Source organism: Heloderma suspectum, chromosome 3 (assembly GCF_057233095.1).
Source record: "Heloderma suspectum isolate Gila_16-S chromosome 3, 16-S_ref, whole genome shotgun sequence".
In the NCBI taxonomy this organism is placed as follows: Eukaryota; Metazoa; Chordata; class Lepidosauria; order Squamata; family Helodermatidae; genus Heloderma; species Heloderma suspectum.
In genome coordinates this window covers 313,360,695-313,383,225 of record NC_139460.1, presented here as the reverse complement: position 1 = coordinate 313,383,225, position 22,531 = coordinate 313,360,695, and the positions used below count along the sequence as shown (strand labels likewise).

General features: G+C 45.3%; 1 protein-coding gene across 11 annotated transcripts in view; it reads left to right on the top strand.

The window, feature by feature from the left end:
• The first annotated feature begins 3,298 nt into the window (after positions 1-3,298).
• TBL1XR1 (TBL1X/Y related 1) overlaps positions 3,299-22,531 on the top strand; it is a 244,353-nt gene continuing 225,120 nt past the window's right edge. For 3 of the 11 annotated variants that reach the window (XM_084847521.1, XM_084847519.1, XM_084847515.1), the window contains exon 1: positions 4,000-4,349. The gene's annotated coding sequence lies outside the window, so the exon portion shown is untranslated. The other 8 variants (XM_084847512.1, XM_084847518.1, XM_084847514.1 and 5 more) reach the window with 8 other exon arrangements.

Below are 22,531 nucleotides of genomic sequence, written 5' to 3'. Positions count from 1 at the left end.
TTTCTGTCTGTCTAAGCACGCATTGGATTGCATCCTAAACCAGTTTTAAGTCTGTAGTGTAGATATGCCTGAAAACACAATTTAGCAGGAAAGTATAAACAAATAATACTGCCAAACAGTGTAGTCCTCCCCAGCTTGCGCCCTCTAGATATTTTGGACTACAACTTCCAGCTTTTCTAGCCAACTCCGATGCTGTCTAGGGCTGATGGGAATTGAAGTCCAAAGCATCTGGAGGGCACCAACATGGGGAAGTCTGAAACAGTGACTCTTGCACAATAAGTTTCCACGTGGCAAGCAGGGTAAGAAAAATTATAGTACAGCGGTGGGGGGCGGGGGGCAGGAATCACATTTCCCCAGCAACAGCACATTGTAATTTGCTTGTAAGGAACATGGATATTCCCTCAATTAAAGCAATAGCTGCATGGGAAATACTTGGGTCTCCTGCATTCAATCTCACAATCATGGAGTACAGGTGCTGGGAAGCCATACCTACCTTCTATTGCATGCATGGGCCACAAAACAGATGAGGGGGGGCACTTCTCCTAGGGACGCATGTGCCTGTTATGCTTTTTTGCAATTGTGAAAGCTCCCCTGCCCCCCCCCATCACACAAACTGAGCTGCCAGCACCACCCCTGATGGCTCCTCTGACCTCCCCTTTAATTTCCTTCCCCTAGAATTCTGATCAGGCCTGGGCAGCTGGGTTCTGGAACAGCCATTTTAAATTTCCCACAATGCCCTGGGGCAAGGCTACATCACAGGCATTGTGGGGAAGTTAAAATGGCAGCACCCAGAGCCTAATCAGAATTTGGAGTATAGCTGTTGTCAGGTGCTGCTGCTGTCAGGGAGGCCTGATAGGGCTGGGGCCCCTTCTCCTACATCAGTGGGCTCTGTCCTTAGGGGACAGCGGACTCACCAGAGGGCACTTTGTCACAAGCCCCCCCACCCATCCCTGCACCCTCCCATACGGACACTTTTGTTCATAGTCCTGGTAGTGCTTCTGTACAATCCAGGTTGGTTAACGAGTCCATTGGCAATTGTGTGGGGCCAAGAACTGTCAGAACTGGGCCTAAGTATTGGGACACCAGTTTCAGTACTGTGCTCCCACACCAGGACTGGCCCAAGACATTATGCTGCCTGAGACAGCAAACGAGATGGTGCCCCGTCCCAGGCCCCAAAGCTGACTGGACTAGCAGAGGAATCTGTCTTCAGTGCTGGTGATGGGACAGCATCTTCCACCATACCTAAAGGCAGTAGGCTAACTTAGGGGACGCAGAGCAGGCCGCACGGCCCACAAATCTCGCCTCCAACACCTTGCTGCCATCTTCCAGCATCTGCCGCCTGAAGCAACTGCTTCACTTTGCCTAATGGTGGGGCTGGCCTTGTCCCATACCATTACCGGAGGGATGTGATTCCCCATGTGGGCACTGTGTGTGTTTGTATGAAAATATCAGCCATGTTTTGATCAGCCTCTGGGAAACTCTTCTGTTGAGAAAACATAGCAGCATAAGAAGCTGCCTTATACTTATACTTGGTCCATCTAGCCCAGTGCTGTCAACAGTTGACTTGCAGCAGTTCTCTAGGGTTTCAGGCAGGATTCTTTCCCAGCCCTGCCTGGAGATGCTGGAGATTGAACCTGAGCCCTTCTGCATGCCAACCAGGTGCTCTCCCACTGAGCTATGACCCTCCCCGCTGAAGAGGTTTGTCACCGCTGTGTCTCCACTCCAATTTTATGTTTGTGTTATAATGAGCGAGCCCCTCTCCTTACCATACAAAATCTTCAATGTGCCATACGTAGCTATACCCCACCTCTCCTATATTTTGTAGTTGGTTTGTTTCCTGGGACAGCATTTTGCAGAAGGGTGTGTCTTCCCCCCTCCCCCAATGTTTCTTTGGTCTTCTTTGCTCTCTCAGTCCTACATACTCTGTTGCTTCTGCTGCTGCTTTTGGTTTGCACGTTTCATTTCAAATGTGCAGAAAACCAAATAATGACTTGATCTGCTTAATGCAATTTCCTGGTTCTCTTGTGTTTCTCTCTCTCTCTCATATATAATGGACTTCCCCTCCCCCATACAGCGTGTTCTCGAATGAGGGTGCCTTTCCGCTTTTCTTTGTATTTCACTGTATATTTCACCTAGGCCACACAGATCTGTTATTAGGCCTGCTAGACTGTTGTCGATTTGTGAGCAGGTTTGGGGAGCGCGCAGTTCTTTTTACCGCTTAACCACACTGTACTCTCCACTCCTTTTCTGGCTTCTTATTCTGTGCACTCGAGTGGCCTGTATACCAGCATTGACTACCCTGATGCAGCAGCTCTCTGCATCCTGAACCCGTTCACTGGAGATACCAGCAATTGATCCTGGGATGTTACACCCACGCCAAGCATGTCCTCTATCACCAAGCTGTGGCCCTTCACCAAGAATGCATTTTGAAATGGGGGGCGTTTTGTCTTTCATGGGCCACACTGGTACCCCGAATATGCCACTCATCTCCCCTCCCATGTGCAGCCTTTGCTGGCACCTAGTCGATTCGAATTCACAAGCCACCTTTCATGTCTCTATAAATGTATAACTGATAAGGCGGGGGGGGCGTTCATTCATTGACTCCATTTCTATACTGCCAAATAGCCAAAGCTCTCTGTGCAGTTTACAAAGATTAAAATCCTAAAAATCCAATATGACAATGTAATAGAAAACCATTTGCATACGAAAACATATAAAAGGATGTTTCTGCTCTCCCAGTCCCCCCTCCATCCTTCCCGCTTTCCAGCTCACACCTGTGACCCTCCCCCACCCCTCCACACACTATTTTCCAATTTTCCGGTGGCCTCTTTTGGAGAAGGTGGTGGTATTGGGGTGTCTTATCCCCCCTCCCCTCCTCCCAGGCGCATTGGAACGACCCATTTGCTCCCCATCCCTGGTCCCCCCTATTGGGGGAGGGGTGGCAACGCATCCCCCCCCAGTGGCATTTTGCAGAAAAACCAAAACACACTTCCACCCATTTCTTGCAGGGGGTTCCCCTCCCCCTCTATTGCATTTTGGAACCTGTGTGTGTATGTGTGTCTAAAAGCCTTTTTTTTTTTTTTTTGCACTCCTCCCCCACCTTTTACAGTACCGGCACCCCAAATGCGCTTCCCTTCCCTATATTCCCCCGCGGTGCGCGCAAGCTGGTTTGTTTTTGCAGGAAGCAAGCGAGCCAGTAGGCCTGTCCGCCGCCCCTCCCTCCCTCGTCTGTGCATGAGTGTGCGCGCCTCGCTTTCTCCCTGCTCATTTCTGTATGGCTGGCCACCTTTCTCTCCCCAGTGCTGAGTGTCTGTGAGCCGTTGGCTGCTCTGAACCGTTTTGGCTCCTTCCCTTAGTAACAGCTTTAACATTCTGCCTCAATTCCTCTTCAATCTAAATCACACACACACGCACGCACACTACTTTTTTTTTTTTTTTATTTATTACCTCCTCCTTCCTTGGGACTTAATCTGTAATCTCTCCCCCACCCCCTCCCATCAACCTCTCCGCCCCCCTTTCTTTCCAAAATCCCCACCCCCACTCCCAACACACACCTCACCCAAGCTTGGGATATAATTGAATACATTGCATTCTTGGTGGCTATTTGTGGTCTCCCCCCCCCCACTCTCTGTCCTTTTTTTTTTTCCTTTTGGGGGGGGGACTGCATCAGCGATTGCAAATCCATATATTATATATATATATAGGTAGATCTATCTATCTAAAAGAGAAGGAGGAAGCTGCATTATCTATCTCCATATAAATATCTATCTATCTATATATGTCCCCCCCCCCCCTTTCCCTTCTCTCTCTTTTGCCTCCATTGCAAAAGGAGGGGGTGAGAACAGGCTACAACTGAGCCATCAATTGCAAGGTAAGAAACAAGAGTGTTTTCTGGATGTGCGTCCTTTTCTCTCTGCCTCGGTAAATAGACGTTTGCAACAGAATAACAGCGCATAAAGGCGATGTAAAGGGGGTAATGGAGAAGGATTTCAAGGCTGGGGGGGTTACAGAGCAGACATGGGGGGGAGGGCGCCTGTGTTTGTAGCTAGTTGGAGGAGGAAGCGTGGGGGATGGGAAGAAGTGTAACATGCATTTTTCAACTTGGCCCTCTTTCTCTCCACCCCCCTCCCCTTCCTGGAAGTCGGTGTCTTTTAACTATATGTTTATATATATATATAATGATCGCTCCTTTTCTTGCGTGTGGTGGTCTTTGGATTGCCTCCCCCAGTCTCTGACCTCCTTTTTTTCTTTTTTCTTTTTTGGTGTGGGGGTGGGAAGTGTTGATTCACCGCGTTTGGAAGGCGAAAAGGAATTTGCGCAAATAAATGCAAGCAAGCAGCCATTATGAAGTAAGCTGGGTTTATAGCCTATTTTTAGACCGATGGGGGTGGGGGCAAAGAAAAGAGAGTTTATATTTCCAGGCATGCATGCATGCATATATGTATAATTATAGATTTATGATAATAGTAATTTAATTTCCTGCTTAAAGAAAACGCACACATTTCTGTGCATATACAAGATCGCTCTCGGAAGTGGTTTTTATTTATTATTCTTTTTAAAGGTCAATTTGTTTTCTATTTTTAAAGAGGGGGAGGGAAAGTTTTGTTTGCTGGGCTTCTGTCTTGAATGTATGTGTGCAAGAAATGATGGGGGAGGGGAAGAAATGTGCCTGCGCTCATGCTGGAGTGGAGGATGGGACTGTGTTAACAGTGGTTGAGCTGCTTTCTTTTTGCAAAAGAGGAATCTAAGAAGTCCATCTTGTTGTGTGCTTTTTTTAAAAAATGTAATGTATGTATTGTTTTGTTGTTTGGTTTTTACCTGCTTTAAAGAATGCAAAGTTGAAAGCTGGAGTGGGGAGGAGATTGAAAGAGGCTTTAAAAACTGCTTAAAAGTGGCAGAGCTGTTGTGGAGCACTTTTCTAGTTAAGTTCTGAGAAGAACGTTGGCACTTTAAAAAAAAATGGGCAAAGTTTATAGCCATATTTGTATGTGATGGGCCCCAGTTTGAAATCAGGATTTCTTACCAGTATCAGGGCTTCTTGTCCACGTGTAAAACAGTCTCAGGCAATGTAAGAGGACAGCGTTAAATTGTGGGGTTTTTGTTTATATGCACTTTTTTGTTGCTCTGCAAACTTAAAATTGAAGGAGGTTGTTTCAGTACAGAGCAATATGTGGTTATCTTACGCCAGCAATGGTAAATATTCATTTTATTATCCCTCTGACATGGGGAGAAAGTACAAATTAAAGATGGCTCTGGCAGAGTGGATTGTCAAATGACTTTTGAAATGAAATAGGGCAAAAACAAAACAAAACACTCTACTGTGGATGTTCTTGAGCATGAAAAGTTTAAAAAAACAAACACACACCGAAGTTTGGTCAGTAGATTGATGTTGAAGAGAACTTTTTGAATGATGTCCCTGAATTGCCTGGTGGCGTTTCTGATTCTTACATGTGCTTCACTTCCTCATTTTGTTGTTGCTTGTTTAAAGGAAGTTCTAACTGATTTATATAAGCGCTGCACAATGTTCATTTGCTATGAATCTAGCATGGAGGTGAGTGGGAAGAAAAGTTGTGTTGTCCTGTTTTAAGTTTAACTTATGTCCTCCGTCCATGATCTGTTATAATAAATACGGGAGAATACCACAAAGCACGTGGTAAGTGATGTCTCTTGCTGTTTGTGTTGTGTTAGAGACATCTGTAGCACCCAGAGTTCAGAAGCACAAGGTTTGGCTTGGCTAGGTACACAAAGGTTCCATTTGCAAACTTGTAATTTGGGGGGGGGGGGAGGAGTTTTTGAACTAGGCCTCATGTTTGTGGTTTTGATGGACTTTTCATAAAATTAACCTTTTGCCCATGTGAGGCTTGCTAGAGAACGTTGGTTTGGATCTTTACTGCGGTGCAAATATCACCAAGAATGTGACTGAGGAAACAAGGCTTTTGACTCACATCCTAAAGTCAATTACTAGGGAGTGAGTCCCACTGAACTTACACAGTTAACGCCACACCTGTGTAAATGTAGGTGAGTGCTCCTGGCTAAACTGGTATATATCAGCGGGACTGTTTACATGAATATGGGATAGCTGAGTGCATCTTGAATGGTTGATTATGGGAAAAAGGTTGATGGATTGCTGCTTTGATGGCATGATTCATGTGGTATATTGGCCACTTGGAAGATTGGAGGATTTTGTTGGGAATATGTATTGTTGCAAACGGAATCCATATCACTCTTGTGTTCTGAACAGTGGCTGGCACACTATCGGTGCGATATGACTAATAAGTAACAGTAGTTGGGCTTGACCTGGACATAGTGATGATTAGACTGATGCTGCTGTTAGCTCTTGTTGTAATCGAGTTGTACACTTACTTAAATTTTAAAATGTGGGGGTTTACATTCAGTTCGTTTGGATCTCCCAATTCTTCATGTAAAAAGGAGGCAATGAGTTTGGTCCGGCATGAAGACAGTTTGCCACTGACCGATTCTATTGGCAAAAGCATAGGTGACCGCTGCTTTCATATTGATGGAATCGGGGGAAAATCTTTTTCATTGGTTTGAGTTCCAGAAGTTGGAGTCACCCAGTGATGTTCAGTGGCAATAGGTTCATGACTGACAAAAGGAAATACTTGTTCACACAAGCTATAATTAATCTGCACAGTTCATTGCCACAAGACGTGACAGTTTAGGCCCCTTCCACAGAATCAGAATCACAGAACAGTAGGGTTGGAAGGGGCCTATAAGACCATGGAGTCCAACCAGATGGCTGTCCAGCCTCATCTTGAATGCCTCCAGTGTGGGAGAGCCCACCACCTCCCTAGGTAATTGGTTCCATTGTCATATTGTTCTGACACTCAGGAAGTTTTTCCTCATGTTCAGCCAGAATCTGGCTTCCTGTAACTTGAGCCCATTAATCCCAGAGTGTGTGTGTGTGTGTGTGTGTGTGTGAGAGAGAGAGAGAGAGAGAATATATAACCATTTGGGTGAGGCTGATGGGATGGTGTCGCAGTGCCCCCTTCAATATGCACCTTCCCGTAGACAGTTGGTGTATTCACACGTTCTCCCCAGTGCCATGGGATCATGCTACAGGGAATGATCCCCACAAAATGGGGTATGTGAGAAATAGGGGGCCTTGAGTAGCTTTAAGAAATAATTGGGCTAATTCATGGCGATTGCCTATCAGTTATCACCTAACTGGTGTAGGCAAGAGGTATACTTTTCAGTACAAGATGCCTGGGACATAAAAATGGTGGTGGTGGTGGGGAATATTTTTATTGCCTGTTTGTATGGCTAGAGGCTTTATTTATTTATTTATTTATTTATATACCGCCCAATAGCTGAGGCATATTATAGCTGACTGGTGTTGGAAAGAGAATGAGGGATGAGATGGACTTTGCTCTGATTTAGCAACTAATTTTTTTTAAAAAAAAACCTTACTTACAATATTTATAGATTTCCTTTCAACAGAAAGCTGTTTACAGCAATTAAAAAAAATGCAAAAGCCATCCATACAAAACAGAGGGGGGAAAACTCTACACATAAAAACAAAAGCCTTTCCTCCAAAGGAAAATTGAGAGCAACATTGGAGTTGGAGAAACACTGTTGTAATTGGCCCCTCCTATGGCTTTTCCTGTGTTTAATCCCCCCTCCCCCATTAAAGTTCAATTTCAGGGACTGCTCCATTTATTGTTGGCCTCCCAACACCTGAGCTTAGTTCATACTTTCCCCTTCATAATAACATTAGTTATAGGAGTGCAAGGTTATACCCATAAAAGTGGAAGGTGCACACATGCATTTCCATCTTCAGAACATCATGGCAAGCCTCCCAAATGATTATTGAGAACACCTGGAATGTATTTAGCATTTCCTTCTTAATGGTAGGTGGGGGTGAAGGGAAGTGTTAGGAGGATTTGTTTTGGTGGCTGTTTGGCTCAGAGAGGTGTCTTCGGGCCTAATGCAACACTTGTGTTAAAAGGTGGGTGTCTTTAAGCTATATGGAGGGAAAATACAGGGGGATTAGAACACTTCAGTGTATTTGCTACCTATGTGGATTTCTTCAGCCCACTGGCTCAGGGTACTTTTTCAAAGGGCATCTGCTTACAAACTGATGGATTTCTCTCTGTGGTGGCAATGATGAATGCTTGCGTGGTTTCTTGAAGTTCTAAGGTGTTGTTGTCAATATAAGTGCAGAGTATGATCAAACTTTACTTCTGTGTTTGTAGTAATTCCTGCAATTACCCAGGTGATAGTTGGTGGGGTACATGGCAAACACTGAGAAATTGGGCTTTAGAGAATTGTTAAAAGTTCAGAACAATGTCTGTGCTTAAAAATATGTATGTGTGTTTTTGGCTAGTTCTCAATGAATTCTTACAATTGGTTTGTAATGCCAACCTCCAGGGAGTATTCAGGCTTGAAAGATGTGTGCAGAATCCTTACCTGTAACATACTTTACATACACAAGGGGTTGGAAACAGGCAGTACGCACAGGGGATTTATAGGTTTGCCAATCTGAATGTCTTCCTATTAGAATCTGGGCTCAAGTCAGTGTGCTCATTGTTTGCTCAGACGACCCTATGCAGGTTGGACCAGTTTACCTGTGGGAGTTGACCCCCCTCATCAATCTCCCCACATACAACATTCAGCTGGCTATTCTGCTCTGAGTACTGTCCTTTTCTGAGGTTAGATTACATGGCACTTGGAGCAGGTCCTTTTCAGTGGTGGCATCTCAGCTGCTGAATGGCTTCTCCAGAGAGGTCTGCCACATCACCTCTCCATTTAAATGTCTGGTTAAAAATCTTCTGCTTTCTAATGTTATTTTAGCAGTTAAATCAGTTGGATATTTTTTGTCATTTAAATGGTTTTGTTTTTTGTTCCTTGCATGTTACTTGGCTGCTCACAGAAAGGTGATTCGTAAATCTAACAAATAATAAAATAAATATTGTCATTGCCTGGATTAATTGAAAATGAAGTCAGTATGTGGCAATACTATAAGCAAGTGGAAGAAATATTTTTTAGGTTTTATTCCCTGTTCTGAGAGCTATACTTAATTAATTTTAAAATGTGTATATCACAGAGTGAATTCAAGGCATCTTACGTAATAAATAGGACAAAAATACAAAAAAAAATTATAATAGAATCAAATAGCATCAAGCAAAATATCAGTCATTAAAGTAAACATGGCTAAGATGATGAGGCCAAGAGAACAATAATTTAAAAGCCTTCTGGAATAGTCCTGTTTTTGCTAGGCATCAGTGGTGTAGCTGTGAAATGCAAAGGCCCTAAATCCATAGGGCATATTTCTAAAGTAGAAGGCACTTACGTTATGTTTTGGGGTTTTTTGGGAGGGGGCAAGTACTAGAGCTCTTTCACTTCTCACTGTTTCCTTGCATGTGGTATTGGTTCCATGTAGAGAAATGCAGAACACACTCTCTTCCTACAAGGCCATGATACCCAGGAAAATTGTAATGTGTTAAGTGGTCCCCAGGTAACTGTCAAGGAATACCTGTGCAGAAATTTATGTACATGTGAAATGGGTCATTCTTAAGGTTTTGCTGCATGGCTGTGTACAGATGGTAGTGTTTCCGAGATTTGAAGGTGGTAGTATACAACTATTTCTCCCACATTCTCTTCCTTTGCTCTTGCTAGGAGTTTTTGTAGTGCTTCACAAACTTGATGTTCTGCATGAGTACCTTTGCTCAGTATCCCATGATGGGTTGACTAAAGATGTGGGTATGTGGAAGAACATTACTTTGTCAATGCTTTGCTATTTGGAAGTTGCCTTTTATGACGGTCAGACTACTTGTCCATCTAGCCCAGTATTAACTACTTTGATTGGCAGAGAGTCAGAGTTCTTCAGAATCTTGGGCAGAGAGAGAGGGGACTTTCCTACCAACTGTTATCTGATTCTTTTAAACTGGAGATGCCAGAGGAGGTGCCACCTGGAACCTTCTGCATGCAAAGCATGCACTCTACCACTGAGCTATGGCCCATCGCCCTGGCGAGGGTAGAGCGCATCTCCCTGTTTCAACAGAAGTTGGCGTTGACCAAAGTGTCTTCATTCTCAGTCCATCTCTCAGATGACTAACTTTATTTTTAATATAGTTACACTTCATGTAGTTAATGACTGATAATCTCAGAGATTCTAGAACATTAAAACATGGGTCTTGCACAAAAGAAGAACTTCATTTGATTCATTTTGTTCTCTTGTATTTGGCAAGGTTCAGCAATTTAATTTCCAAGCTTATCTTCCAAAGGAAGTGCATATCTTACCTCTTAAATCAGGGACAGAGAGGTGAGAATTGAGGTGAATGTGCTAGTGGGGAGGGGGGATGCGGACTGAGGGTTTGTGGATTAGTGAAAGAATCGACCATCTTTTGAGTCATATGTGACCACATTATAGTTGTACATTACCTTATACATCCTGGGGCAAACTGAATGGGTTTTTTGGGGAGGTGAGTACTGTGAATGCTTATTGGCAGTAGATTTAGGACAGAAGAGAGTAGGACCCAAACCAATAGGTTCAAATTACAAGAAGATGAAACATTAGGAAGAACTACCAGAGAGTATGAGCTGTTGGACAATGGAGCAGACTACCTTGGAAGATGGTGGACTCCTCCTTGATCGAAGTTCTTAAGCAGAGGCTGGATGACCACTTAACAGGGATGCCAATTTATCGAATTCCTTGCCACGCAGTATGGCGATGGCTTCTAGTTTAGGCAGCTTTAAATGGGGATGAGGAAAATAAAAACACGGAGGATAGGTCTGTCACTGGCTATTGGGCAGGATAGGAGTGGAATGAAACCTCCATCTTCAGAGGCAGTGTACATCTGAGTCCCAAAAGCTGTTGGACAACAGCGTGTGCAGACTGTTGCTTAGATCTCCTGCTTATGAGCTTCCTGGTTGGCTGCTGTGGGAAATAGGATGCTGTAATGGATTGACCAGCAGAGTTTTCCCTATCTCTCATTGGCTGTGTGCTGATGGGCAAGTTCCTGAAAACAGGCTTAAACACGGGTTGAAAAAACAAGTACTGAGTCTGGGCACACATGTAAGCATCCCATGCTCTCCCACACTGGAGACATTCAAGATGAAGCTGGATAGCTATCTGTCAGGGATGCTTTGACTTAGATTCCTGCATTGAGCAGGGGGTTGGACTCGATGGTCTTAGAGGCCCCTTCCAGCCCTACTATTCCATGATTCTAACCATGGAAGGTTTTCTTTTCATTGCTTGCCAAAGCCCCCTTTTTTTCAGCACAGACACTGTAGAGCAGTGTCCCCCGACATAGTCCAAAACATCTGGAGGGGACCACAACTCTCAGTGTTCTTGACCATTGGCCAGGATTTGAAGTCCTAAACTTCTGGAGGGTATTAGTTTGGGGAAGGCTGCTTTATAGGCTTCTCGAAATTGGTCAGCAGTGGCATGGAGAAATGCCAGCTCAAATTTGAAACTGAGAGCTTAGGTATATGATTAACCAAGTTTGTTGGTTGCTTCACCGTATTCCCAAAATTTGGCCTGTGTGCCTCCAACCTGTGTTTTGACCCATTTTTCATGATCAGATGAGGGTTGACTCATAACTGTCCGGTTTGTGACTGCCAAATCATTGAGATCTAAATCAGGAAAGAGGGAGGTTGAGACATCTTGTCTATTCTCTGGTAATTGCCATGGTGAAAATATAATACTTGTGCATTGTATCCTGAGTTATACAAGTTCCTTCAGCTTGGTCTTTGCTTCATTCCCTTATGCCCTTTGTTAGCTGATTTTATCTCCTAGTGATCCCCGAGAAGTGGATGGATATGCTAAATAAAACCTGTATGTTCTTTGTTTGTTGCTGTTCTAGTACACCAGGGTTTTATCCAGGGTTGAGTGGAAACTCTCTATGGAGAAAAAGGCTGTAGGTCAGTGTTATGAGCATATCCTTTGAATGCGGAAAGTCTTGGGTTCAATCCCCAGCAACTCCTGGTAGGACAGGAGTAAGCATTACTCCTGTTTAATTTTTTATTTATTTATTTATTAAATTTATTAATCGCCCATCTGACTGGTCACCCAGCCACTCTGGGCGATGTACAACCCACCATAAAACAATTTAAAACAATAAAATTTTACCATAATTTTTTTTTAAAAAAATACCCTAACCCACCCCAAATGCCTGCCTGAACAACCACGTTTTTAATGCACGACGGAAGCTCATTAAAGAGGGGGCATGACAGAGTTCCCTAGGGAGGGAGTTCCACAGAGTGGGGGCCACCACAGAGAAGGCCCTCTCCCTCATCCCCACCAGTCTAGCTGTCCTGGCTGATGGGACAGAGAGAAGGCCATCCGAGGCTGATCTTGTTAAGCGGCCTGTCTGGTGTTGCTGGAGGCGCTCCTTAAGATAGGCTGGGCCGGAACCATATAGGGTTTTAAAGGTCAAAACCAACACCTTGAATTTGGCCCGGAAAACAACTGGTAACCAGTGCAACTCCTTCAGCACTGGAGTGATGTGATCTCGCCGGCAGCTGCCTTTAATCAGGCGAGCCGCAGCGTTCTGTACCAGCTGCAGCTTCCGAACCGTCTTCAAGGGTAACCCTACGTAGAGCGCATTACAGTAGTCTAAACGAGAGGAGACCAGGGCATGTACTACCAATGGGAGCAGATGGTCGGGAAGGAAGGGGCGCAGCCGCCGTATCAGATGGAGTTGATACAGCGCTGTCCGGCTCACAGCTGACAACTGAGCCTCCATGGACAGCTGGGAGTCCAAAATGACCCCCAGGCTGCGGACCTGGTCTTTCAAGGGTAGCCGTACCCCATTCAACACCAGGTCAACATCCCCCAGCCTCCTCTTGTCTCCCACCAAAAGTACCTCGGTCTTGTCAGGGTTGAGCTTCAGCTTATTCCTCCCCATCCAGCCACTCACCGTCTCCAGACATTTGGACAGGGATTCTACGGCCAACCTTGGTGAAGATTTGAATGAGAGGTAGAGCTGCGTGTCATCCGCATATTGATGACACTGCACCCCAAACCTCCTGATGATAGCCCCCAGTGGCTTCACATAGATGTTAAATAGCATCGGGGAGAGGATGGAACCCTGTGGCACCCCACAAGTAAGTGGCCACGGGTCCGAAACCTCCTCTCCCAGTGCTACCCTCTGGTACCTGCTGGAGAGGAAGGACCGGAACCACCGCAATACAAGCTCTCCAATGCCCAACCCCTCCAGGCTGTCCAGGAGGATACCGTGGTCAACGGTATCAAAAGCCGCTGAGAGGTTGAGGAGAACAAGGAAGGAGCATTCACCCCTATCCAGAGCCCTCCTCATATCATCCACCAAGGCGACCAAGGCCGTTTCTGTCCCATGCCCAGGCCTGAAGCCCGACTGAAATGGGTCTAGATAATCAGTTTCTTCCAAGTGTGCCTTCAACTGCACTGCCACCACCCGCTCAATCACCTTGCCCAAAAATGGCAGATTTGAGACTGGGCGAAAGTTGTCCAGAACTTGAGGATCCAAGGAGGGCTTCTTTAAGAGCGGTCTTATCACTGCCTCCTTGAGGGCTGATGGCATCACTCCCTCCTCAAGGGAGGCGTTCACCACCGCCTTGATCCCCTCACCCAGTCTCTCTCTGCAGCTCATAATGAGCCAAGATGGGCAAGGATCAAGTAAGCAGGTGGTTGGCCTTACAGATGAAAGCACCTTGTCCACTTCATCAGGAGGAAGAAGCTGGAACCGATCCCACAAAACCGGTTTGCCACAGGCCGCCTCTTGCTCACTAACTGTATCCACAGTGTGCAGAGTAACACACCTAATCTGATCAATTTTATCTGCAAAGTGCCTTGCCAAAGCCTCACAGGAGGCCTTGGAATGCTCCGGTGGTTCCGGAGCCACAGGACCGACCAGGCTCCGGACCACTTGGAACAGCCTCCTGGGGCAGCACTCTGCAGACGCGATGGAGGCAGCATAATATTCCTTTTTTGCTGCCTTCACCACCACGTGATAGGCTGAAGATACAGCTCTAGCCCGTGTCTGATCGTCTTCGGAGCGAGACTTCCGCCACCGGCGCTCTAGCCGTCTCACCTCCTGCTTCAGCGCTCGTAACCGCGGATTGAACCATGGTGCAGTCCGAGCCCTGTTCAGGGGGAGAGGGCGTTTCGGAGCCACCTGATCTAATGCCCCAGTGATTGCGGCATTCCAGCCACCCACCAGGGTCTCGACCAAGTGGCCGTTGGCATGCCCCAGAGAATCCCCAAGCGTGTTCAGGAATCCATTTGGATCCATAAGACGCCTGGGGCGGACCATTTTAATGGGTCCTCCACCCCTGCGGAGGGGTTGTGGAACCGAGAAGTCCAACATCACCAGATAGTGATCTGACCATGACAAGGGGGTGGTGGATATACCCCCGACTTCCAGATCACTCCCCGCTTCTCCAGAAACAAACACAAGGTCTAGTGCATGACCGGCTACATGGGTGGGCCCAGTTAGAATATGGTGCAGCTCCCAGGAGGCCATGTTCTCCATGAAGTCTCGAGGTGCTCCTGTGAGGACCATGTTTAAGACCATGGAGAACTATTTCCAGACAGCGTAGACCACCTTTCCCCAACCTGGTGCCCTCCAGATGTGTTGGACTTCAACTCCTATTGTTGAAGCAGTGGCCATCCTGGCTGGGGGTGATGGGAGTTTTAGTTCAACATCTGAAGGGCAGCAGATTGGAGAAGGCTGGTTTAGGGCAATACTGAGCTAGACAATCCAGTGGTTTGCCTCAGCATGGCGCAGCTTTGTACGTTTCTAGAAAGTTTTGCCACTGAATTGACATTATCCTCTCTACTTAATTTTGCAATACTTGTATTTGCAAATACAAACTTTATTTTGCAATATTTATGTTTGTATATCACTTTTCAACTGTAACCATTCTCAAAGCAGTTCATAATCACGAAATTGGAGATGTAGGGGCCCCTCATAGTGTTGTTTTGCCCTCATAGTGTTGGATCCAGAATGCCAGATGCTTTCTGGTATGAGATAATGCTATCCTGTGTTTCTTGACTCTGCTCCTCTGCTCTGCAAAGGAGGATACTGGGAGGCAGCTGTTCTTCTCACATTTCACTTTAATGTTGGGTTCTCCAAATTGTTTTTGTTTATCCTTTTTTTTTTGGCCTAATGTGTGAGCGGTTGCTTTCATTTGTGTATAATATATAAACAAATACATTGAAATTTTCCCTGGTTATAAGGCCTAGGCTTGTGATTTGGTTTTTGCGCGTGCGGGGGGGGGGGGGAATGTTGGGTTGTGATACTTTTGATGCTTGTCTCTTTTACAGTAGTGCTCAGTTCTAGGCCTAAGAGGCCTATATTTCCCCAAATTCCTAGGCACTATTATCAGTTGGGTGTCAGAGGGTTCTTTGGTGTCTGCCATTTCTAGCGCTGAATATATATTTCAAATTCCTAGGCTTTGGCATTAAATTTATAGGTACTCAGGTGACCAGGAGGCCTGGTTATTTTAGTGTGTGCTAAAAGAGCATGCAATTGAATGGGAAGGAATACATTTAGGTAGTAGTGAAGTGTTGGGCTATTAAACTGACATAGTTGCTATATTAGTTCAGTTCTAATTGGTGTGAAAATAAGGTTTTTCTTTCGCTTTACTCACCTCCATCGCCTGCTCTGAACTTCAGTTGTCAGTTCACAACAGTCTCTGCTTTTGTAAGAGGGGTTTACTTCATTCCCTTTGTTCTTTCCAGAACATTCCCTTGAACAGTGGTGTGTTGGAGACTGCCTCAGCCTTTCTGCCCACATTAGGCATTGTTCCCGCAATGAGGAGCAGGCGAGACGAAATAAGAGGAAGGGGACACCCACTTCTTTGTTTCTTTTGTCTCTGTAACTAAATCTGAACAGATTTTTCAGGAAATTAAGGGAGCAATCCTATCAGGATAGGTGGCCACCTCCGAACTTGGAGGCGACCACCTATCCAATGCAGGGCAGGTGGAGCACGGAGGAGATCTCCTCTGCGCTCCAGCCACCCTGCATTTGTGGCTAGATGGCCGATTTCCGCTGTCTAGCCATGGGACTTCTGAGTCGGGGGTGGGGGGAGGCCGGGCGACACATAGGAAGCATCGTACCGGCACTTCCTCACTCCCCGACCCGGGGATGCCCCCTTTTGCCTTGCTCTGTACTCTGTGCAGAGCCCAGGGATGATCTACATTGCCTACCAAGTGGAGGGGGTGGGGAGGCGCTTTTCTGGGAACCGATCTCGGAGCACGGGCTCCGAGGTCAGTTCCCGGAAACCAAACAATCCTATGGCTGTCTAGTCGCTTTCTAGCAGCCATAGGATTGTGCCCTAAGTAGCAATTAAGTCTAACATTTTGCATCATTGTAGGCAAACTTGATGGATGTATTTAAAGTGCTTGCCACATTTGACCCTGGTAAGAAATTATCCCCCATGCCACACTAGAGATGGACCATGAGGTTCCATCTCCTGGCATAGCATTTGACTAGCTATTGAGCTGGTGCGCACTTTCCATAGCCAATTGGAATGTTACCAGGTTCCTTGCGGTCATTGTTCCGCACTATATTTTACACCTACAGCAGCTTGCTATAATCCCATGGATGATCTCCCCATTCCTTCAGGACAGGTCCTGATTCTCCATGTGACTATGACTACCTACAGTGCCTTGCATAAGCATTCACCTCCCCCCTTGACTTTTCCCCATTTGGTTGTGTTACAACCTGGAATTAAAATTGATTCAATTGGCATTTTTACCATTTGATTTACACAACGTGCTTACCACTTTGTAGGTGCAAAATATTTTTATTGTGCCACAAGTTAATTAAACAAAAGCAAACTGGCATTTGTTGGTTGCATAAATATTCTCCCCCCTGAGTCAATACTTGGTAGAAGCACCTTTGGCAGCAATTACAGCTGTGAGTCTTTTGAGGTAAGTCTCTACCAGCTTTGCACATCCAGATCCTGCAGTTTTTGCCCATTACTCTTGGCAAAATTGCAAAAGCTCTGTCAGGTTGGATGGGGACTGTTGGTGAACAGCAATTTTCAAGCCTTGCCACAGATTCTCAATTGGATTGAGGCCTGGGCTTTGACTGGTCCATTCAAAGACATTCAGGTTCTTATTTTGAAACCACTCCAGTGAAACTTCAGCTGTGTGTTTAGGGTCATTGTCCTACTGGAAGGTGAACTTCAGCCCCACTCCCAGGTCCCTTGCAGACTGAAACAGGTTTTCCTCTAGAATTGCCCTGTATTGGTCTCCATCCATCTTGCCCTCAATCTTGACTAGTTTCCCAGTCTCTGCTGATGAAAAGCATCCCCACAACATGATGCTGCCACCACTATGCTTCAATGTAAGGATGGCGTTCTCAGGGTGATTAGCACTATTGGCTTTGTGCCATGCATAGGGTTTTTCAGTAAGGCCAAAATATTCAATTTTGGTCTCATCAGACCAGAGAACCTTTTCCCACATGTTTGCTGTGTTTCCCACATGCCTTTTGGCAAGGTCCAAATGGGATTCGATACTTCCCCCCACCAGCAATGGCTTCTCACCACTCTTCCATAAAGCCGAGATTTGTGATGCATCCGGGTGATAGTTGTCTCATGGACAGTTTCTCTCATTTCTGCTGTAGATCGTTCCAGCTCCTTCAGAGTTACCATTGGCCTCTTGGTGCTTCTCTGACTAATGCCCTCCATACCCGGTCACTGAGTTTTGGTGGATGGTCTTCTCTAGGCAGAGTCACAGTTGTGCTATATTCTTTCCATTTTGTAATAATGGATTTAACAGTGCTCTGGGGGATGTTCATAGTTCAGGATATTTTTTTATAACCCTAGCCTGATTGGTGGTTCTCCAGAACTTTATTCCAGACTTGTTTTGATAGCTCCTTGGTCTTCATGTTGCTGTTTCTTTAGATAGGCTCCCCCACAAACTCTGAGGCCTTCCAGAAACATGTTTATTTAATCTGAGATCATGTGACACTTAAATTGCACACAGGTGGACTCCATTCAACTAATTATGTGACTTATTTATTTATTTATTTATTGCATTTATACCCCACCTTTTTTCCTCTTGCAAGGAACCCAAGGCGGCTTACATTATCCTCCTCCTCTCCATTTTATCCTCACAACAATAACCCTGTGCTGAAAGCAATTGGTTTCACCAGAGCTTATTTAGGGGTGTCACAACAAAGGGGGTGAATACTTATACAATCCAGGGTTTTCAGTTTTGTATTTGTAAATCATTTTGTAAAATATGTAGATTGTTTTCCCCACTTCAGCATTATGGAGTATTTTGTGTAAATCAGTGACAAGAACTCCTAATTAAATCCATTTTAAATCCAGGTTGTAACACAACAAAATGTGGAAAAGTCAAAGAGGCGTGAATACTTGTGCAAGGCATTGTAGGTGATAAGCTTCCCTACATGTTGCAGAGGGGCTGTTTCCTATGGCTTTTCTGTGGCAAGTGTAATATGTGCACTGGCCCTTAAAGCTGCTTGAGGAATCTTGAGCTTTTCTTCACCTTGGACGTTTGCTTGTAGTGCAGCAGCTTGTAAAGCTTTCTTCTCTGCTTGTCACAGAATATGGTCTGGGTGAGATGGCTTAATCAGTGGGAGGCTGGGTCATAATGGCTTAACAATTTCTGTAAACGTGCTTTTGCAGCTTTCCTGAAGGATTAGCAAAGTTTCTTCATTTTAGGTAGTCAGTAGATCTCTCTGTCTTTAGGTAGTCTTTGGAGAAGAGCCATTACTCAGTGGAACTATTTATTATTTTATCTTAAGTACTTATATCTCTCAGGAATGCTTACAAAATCAGAATGTTGAGAGAATTAAAATACATGCATCTGCATGAAGGAGGTCCCAGGTTCAATCCTGGCATCTCCTGGTAGGGTTGGGGAAGTTCTAAAACCCTGGAGAGCTGCTGACAGTCAATGTTTACAATACTGAGCTAGTTGGCCATCCTTACATGTACTTGGGAGTGTATGCCTCCTTGCTGTGATCCTGACCACTCTTTTTCTAAGGGTACGGATGTATGTCTCATGCACGTAGTTTGCATGGAGGGCATGCGGTCTTAATGGTTTATTGTACGTTGGATTAGCAAGCATGTGAACTGATCTTCTTTGTGAGCGTATTCTTTAAAGCAGGGGTGGGCAATTTGTGGCCTTCCAGATATTTTGGCCTGCAATGCCCACCATGCCTCACCATTGGCTGTGCTGGCTAAGGCTGATAGGAACTGCAGGCCAAAACATCTAGAGCACCACAAGTTGCCCACCCCTTCCTTAAACAGGTTCGCATAGAAGATCAGTTCACATGTTGGCTAATCCAACATACAATAAGCCATCGAGACTGCATGCCTTCCTTGCAAATTCTGTGCATGGGACATAATGCATACCCCTAGAAAAGACTTGTACTGAGGTTGTGGTCCTTGAAAAGAAGGAAGGTTTCTGAAGTGCCACAGTTCTTCCTCTGTGATGGATCCTCCTGATTATCTTCATCTAGAGTCTGGCTGAAGAACTTGAGGTTAGAAACATAGGAACCTGCCTTATACTGAATCAGACCATTGGTTCATCTAGCCCAGTGTTGTTGACCATTGGTTCATCTAGCCCAGGCAGGAGTTTTTCCAGCCTTACTCAGAGACACCGGGGATAGAACCTGGGACTTTCTGCGTGCAAAGCAGGTACTCTACCACTGAGCTACGGCTCTTCCCTGTGAGGTTCTCCACTATTAAGAATGCTTTGCCACTTTTATAGCTGACTGCTAGTTCACTGCAAGGCCAATGTGTTTATTCAGATTTCTAGCATACTTTATCTCTGGCTCAACGGCAGACTGCAATCTAAAAGTTACAGGAAACCAGGCGAAACAAATGTGAGCTAAAACCGTATACTAACGCCCATGTAACGGATGATGATCGACCACCAACTCAAATACAGCCCACTAACTAAGTATGGCCACTTAACAAACCTCCTTTGTGGGTGTGCTCGCCACCTGCCTGGGAGTGCAGAAATAGGGGGTGTCACCTTCCAGTACTTGACAACAATCCATGGCTAGTGCCCTACATTTGGCCTGGTGGGTGTACCCTCTTGCAAGTTCTACTGGTCTCTGAAAGCCAGCTTGATCAAAAAATGTTGTCAGTATTTCTAAAAAGGTGTTCTAGCCTTGGATCTCAAGAGAAAGGGATTTCCGGAGTTGTGGGGCAGCATGGTCTTCTGTGCCCCTTTCTTATGGTTCGTAGACGGAATGTTCAAGAGGATGCTGTGTTGGTCTGAGAGATGGTAGTGAGGCATAAGCGAAGAGACCTTTTCCTATGCCACATCACTCCTTTTCCCTTCTTTTTCTTGTTCTCTTGTTTGTAAGCCTGAGGGCAAGTCTCGTGTCTTTTCATTTATGCTGTGTTCTACCAGTGGTATCACATACTGAATTTTACTTGATGTGAGCTGCTTTTGGAGACTTTTTTTTGGAAAAGCCAGGTGCACATATGCGCGCGCACGTGCGCGCACACACACACCAATTATGCATGGCCTCTTGGATATGTGGCAATTTAGAACTTGTAAGAAGGGTCAACGCCTTCAGTTGTGCCTAGAATTTAGGCGGTACTATTCTCCGAGCCAAGATGTTTTGCTGTCCCGAAGTCATTCTGCCATATATTGCAAGGCGAGCCTGAGCATCCTATATAACAGGGGTGTTGAACCTGAGGCCCAGGGGCCAAATCCAGCCCCCAAGGTTCTCCAGATGGCCACATCCCCTTTTCACCAATTGCTGATTGTTTGGTGGGTTCCAGGATTTTGCACATTTCTTCCATGTTCTATAAGGTTGAACTGCCTCTTCCAAGGCTTAGATACTGATAGTAAGAGCTTTAAGGTAAAATATGCCAGTATGTTTCCTATTTTGGCCCTACCCACTACTGGAACACAGCTCCCAGTGCTTCTCCAAAATTCAGTTTGGCCCTCTGAGTGCAAGAGGTTCAACACCTCACTGTATTACATGGCAGGAGATTCTGAGGTTCAGCTCTCAGGTACCCCTAAAATACTGCTCCCTCAAGCAAATATTGAGCTGGGAGTACTTTTAGGCTGTTCTGGGTAATGTCCATGTGATATTCTCCTCCTACTCTGTCTGTCTCTCTCTCTGTTTCTCTCTCATTCTTTTGAAGATAGGTTGCTCCATTCTGTACCAGCTAAAGCTTCCATTCTGAAGCAAAGCTTCCTGTAGTGTACACTGCAGAAGTCTGGCCTAGAGGTTTCAAAGGCATGAATGACTCAGAGTACGGTAATTTAGTGTTGGAAAATGCTGCAGTTCTTCAGAACATCTTGATGGAACTGGTGTTACATGGATAGCATTTAAGGGACAGTTCTAGGAGGATCAGAGGAACGAAGTCTTTCCAGACATGGAAAAAGTGAAAAGACCCAGCCTTCCAACCCCCATATTCTGTGTCAGATACTGTGCAAAGTAGCCATTCCATCAAGATGGGAGGTAAACACAACCTCAAACTTGGCACAGATAGGAAGCAAGGTAGTTTCAAAGGAGTTTTAATGGGTGTAGAATCTGATGTTACTACTCCAAAAAAGTGGGAGTACATCCAGCAAACTAGCTGCAGGCAGTGGTGTGATCTATTAGCCTTATCCTCCAGGAATTTGTCTATCAAGGAGTACTAGTCATGATGGCTGTATATTACCCCCCAGTATTGGAGGTAGTATGACTCTGCCTGTTGCTGGGGAAAACCAGCAGGAGGTGCTGTTGCACTCATGTCCTGATTGTGGGCCTCCTTCTCATGGGCCGCTGGTTGGCCGCTGTGGGAACAGCATACAGGCCTTTGGTCTGATCCAGCATGGCTGCTCTTACATTCATAATACCGCTTGTAGGTGCTTGTTAGAATCCTGAGAATACAAGTCAAGCTTATGCCTGTGTGTCTTTTTTAAAAGTACATTTTAAGTTTTCACTGTTGGAAAGAAGTCTGAAAAATGTGAGGACCTAGGATTTGGAAGGATGAAGCTGGAGACACGTACAAAGAAACCTAGGCTGTATTTCAACTTGAATAAGTTCTACCTCCATATATGTTCATACGAAATAATTCACATGCCAAGTTCATGTGAAATAATGAACATAATGTGCATATAGCAATGAAAAGTATTGTGGAAGTCTTGGCAGTGTGCGTGTGTTGATTATGCAGGATACAGATTTAAGTAATACATACAATAAGCAAGGTAGCTATCACTGACAAGATATTCTGTGCTTTCTGTGGAGTCCTGTGAATGGAATGAGTTATTCACCATACTCTGTGTTAGTGTGGTTTCTCATGTCATTATGTACATCGTGAGATTGGTTCAGGCGTTCAGTTTGCCATTTGCTTGGTGTACGTAGTTAGGCCCCTGGTGAATTGTGGATCAGAGCTTTGGTGGGAGAGTGCTGTTGCCCTCTTCTCCGGCTGGTGGGCTTCCCGGATGCCTCTGATTGGCTGTTGTGTGAAATATGTGGAAATTATGGTAAAATGCTGCTAGCATTCAATGGTGGAATGATCTCCACAGTGAGGTCTGCCTTGTGCCAACGTTGTTATCTTCTCAGTGCCAGGTTAAGCTTTTCCTCTGCTCCTAGGCATT